Here is a 3,919-nt window from a genome sequence, read left to right on the forward strand (position 1 = left end):
AAGGGGGGGGATCACTGTTTCTGGGGCACAAACTTCACATTGGCCTGTCTGGGGCTGGGGCTTAAAGACTAACCTTGTGTCCAAAGCCAAGTCAAATATCAGGGGTTGGGAGATTCAGGGTTTGAGGGTCCAGGTGCTGGGTAAAAAGAGACATTGGGTCTCTAAAGAAGGAGAGACTTGGGGGTCTTCCCTCAGTTTACTTTCCTGGAAAAGGCAGAAAGGGTATTCTGGGAAGAAGCTGTGGGACCCTCGTCCCCCTGATTGAGGCTCCGCAGCCCTCCCCCTCCCCAGTAAACAGCAACAACCGTGCCGATGGCGGGACTTGGCACAAGCTCCCCGCCAAGCATTATCAGACACCCCAGACGTTGGAGGCTGCTATCAGGTGGGGGCCCAGGCCAGCTAGAGCTCTGTCCTCCAGTGAAGGGGAGGGCTGGGGGTTGGGTCTTCAAATTAGCCTGGCTTTCAATTTGTCTGGGTTGGGACCTCCCAGGGTCTGAGCCCTGCAGCAGGAGGAAGCCCCTGCCAACTGGCCCACCATTGGCTACTGGGGACCCTTCGGTGGCACTGCATGGGACTGCCTGGAGGCTGGTTCAGTGCCAGCTGCTTTAGTGCAATGGGGGCAGCCAAGGGAAAAGTGATCCTCTCTCCTCCTGGGTGGGATAGGACCACTGGATCAAGCCACAGGCAGTATCTGACCTGCAGGAGACCAGTACCCTGGCTCTGGGCCTGGCTGCTCGTTGATTCTGCCCAACGTGAGGAGAGGATCTGAGTTTCTACAACAGGAACCTCCACTCTGGTGCCCTGGGAGCCTGGGAAGGGGACATGGATACGTATTACAGACACATAACTCATAGTCATTCATTGGAAGACTGAGGCAGAAGGATCACTTGACGCCAGGATTTCAAGACCAGCCTGGGCAACATAGAACCTATCTCTCCAACAAAAAGCTGTGAGTGGTGATGCATGCCCATAGTCCCAGCTACTCAGGAGGCTGAGATGGGAGGATTGCCTGGGCCCAGGAGGTCGGAGCTGCACTGAACTATAATCACACCACTGCAGTCCAGCCTGGGGGACAGAGAGCAAGACTCCATCGCTGAAAAAAAAAAAAAAAAGTTGGGTGGCTATCTTTATTCCTGGCAGATCAACGTGGGTGACACAAACAAAAACAAGGCCAGGTACGGTGGCTCACACTTGTAACCCCAGCACTTTGGGAAGCCAAGGTGGGGAGATCACTTGAGGTCAGGAGGTCGAGACCAGACTGGCCAACATGGTGAAGCCCTCTCTCTGCTAAAAATACAAAAATTAGCTGGGCATGGTGTCACATGCTTGTAATCCCAGCACTTTGGGAAGCTGAGGCAGGCAGATCACCTGAGGCCAGGAGTTCGAGACCAGCCTGGCCAACACAGTGAAACCCTGTCTCTACTAAAAGTAAAAAATTGTCTAGGGATGGTGGCATACGCCGCTAATCCCAGGTACCTGGGAGGCTGAGGCACAAGAATCACTTGAGCCTGGGAGGCAGAGGTTGCAGTGAGCCAAGATCACGCCACTGCACTCCAGCCTGGGCTACAGAGCGAGACTCTGTCTCTAAAAAACAAAAACAAAACAGGCTGGGAGCAGTGAGTAGTGGCTCATGCCTGCAGTCCCAGCACTTTGGGAGGCCAAGGTAGGAGGAATGCTTGAGCCCAGGAGTTCGAGATCAGCTTGGGCGACATAGCAAGATCCCATCTCCAAAAACAAAAACAAAAACAGTTACTCACAGGACCATGCAATTACATAACAACATGAGTTCCTGGTCCCTCAGTCACACTGATCATATAATCCGTGCACATATAATTGTGTGTCTGTCTATATATATGGACTATGCACAGACACACAATTCCCAGTCACTAAAACACAATCCTATGCTATATTGGTTACACAATGTCATAGCCAAACAATCTCTAAAACACAGAATTCATAATCCACAGGCAGGCACACAGTTATACAACCCTACTGACACAATTTAGCCATAATTGAGCAGACACACATGGGGAGTCAGATACATTGTCACAGAACTTTTTTTTAGACAGTGCCTCTCTCTGTCACCCATGCTGGAGTGCAGTGGCATGATTTTGGCTCACTGCCACCTCTGCCTCCTAGGCTCAAGTGATTCCTCTGCCTCAGCCTCCCAAGTAGCTGGGATTACAGGTGCCTGCTACCACGCCAGGCTAATTTTTTTTTTTTTTTGAGACGGAGTCTCGCTCTGTCGCCCAGGCTGGAGTGCAGTGGCGCAATCGGCTCACTGCAAGCTCCGCCTCCTGGGTTCACGCCATTCTCCTGCCTCAGCCTCTCCGAGTAGCTGGGACTACAGGCGCCCGCCACCACGCCCGGCTAATTTTTTGTATTTTTAGTAGAGACGGGGTTTCACCGTGGTCTCGATCTCCTGACCTCGTGATCCGCCCGCCTCGGCCTCCCAAAGTGCTGGGATTACAAGCGTGAGCCACCGCGCCCGGCCTAATTTTTTTTTTTTTTTTGAGACAGAGTTTCACTCTTGTTGCCCCGGCTGGAGTGCAATGGCATGATCTCGGATCACTGCAGCCTCTGCCACCTGGGTTCAAGCGATTCTCCTGCCTCAGCCTCCCGAGTTGCTGGGATTACAGGCACCCACCACTAGGCCTGGCTAATTTTTGTATTTTTAGTAGAGATGGGATTTCCCCATGTTGGCCAGGCTGGTCTCGAACTCCTGACCTCAGGTGATCCACCCTCCTTGGCCTCCCAAAGTGCTGGGATTACAGGCGTGAGCCACCCCACCCAGTCAAAACCTACACTTTATATAGTCACACCACCCGTCACTTTTACAATATGTAAAGTAATTATTTAGTCACACAGTTGCATAGCTACCAGTGCCCAACCATAGGGGATGCACCCAGTTAAACACAGACAACCACAAGGACATGGCATCACAGGTCCTGAGAATCAAGACATACACATTTCTCAACAGATACACAATCAGAATGGGTGCACCACAAATGCACTACACAAAAAGACAAAACAGGCGGGGCGCGGTGGCTCATGCCTGTAATCCCAGCACTTTGGGAGGCCGAGGTGGGTGGATCACTTGAGGTCAGGAGTTTGAGGCCAGCCTGGCCAACATGGTGAAACCCGTCTCTACTAAAAATAAGAAAAAAGACCAGGCATGGTGGCTCACACCTGTCATCCCAGCTACTCAGGAGGCTGAGGCAGAAGAATTGCTTGAATCCAGTAGGCAGAGGTTGCAGTGAGCCAAGATTGCGCCACTGCACTCCAGCCTGGGCAACAGAGTGAGAATCCATCTCAAAAAAAAAAAAAAATGTCCAGGCATGATGGCATGCTTCAGTGGTCCCAGCTACTTGGAGGTTGAGGTGGGAGGATCGCCCAGGAGGTGGAAGCTGCTACGATGCTACGATATGAGCTATGATCGCGCCACTGCACTCCAGCCTGAGCGACAGAACGAGACCCTGTCTAAAAAGAAAAAACAAAAACAAAACAACCCACATAGACTCACAGAATCACACAAGTTCACACACACACACACACACACACACACAGTCACAAGTATCTACATGTGCTTCCTGGGACAGACTGGCAGACAGGTTTGCTAAGATCGCCCACTGGGAGCTCATCTTCCCCACAACCAGCGCCCAATTAGAGAACTGGAGTCTGGCCTCCTGGGTTCGGGAGGATGCCTTAGTGCTCGCGCCAGAATTTCTTTGTTTAATTCTTGGCTCCCTCCGCACACACCCCCTGCAACTGACCAACCAGGAGTGGGCCGAGCCCTTTCCTACGGCCAATAAGAGGAGAAACCCAGCTGGCCAATCGGTTTCCCGCACTCGTCTTCCGCCCCTACCCCGTCCGCTTCTTAAAGGGGCTAGCCCGTCTCTGTCCGGGGGGGGCGGGGGGG

This window comes from Hylobates moloch, unplaced genomic scaffold, assembly GCF_009828535.3.
Source record: "Hylobates moloch isolate HMO894 unplaced genomic scaffold, HMol_V3 SCAFFOLD_12, whole genome shotgun sequence".
Classification (NCBI taxonomy): domain Eukaryota; kingdom Metazoa; phylum Chordata; class Mammalia; order Primates; family Hylobatidae; genus Hylobates; species Hylobates moloch.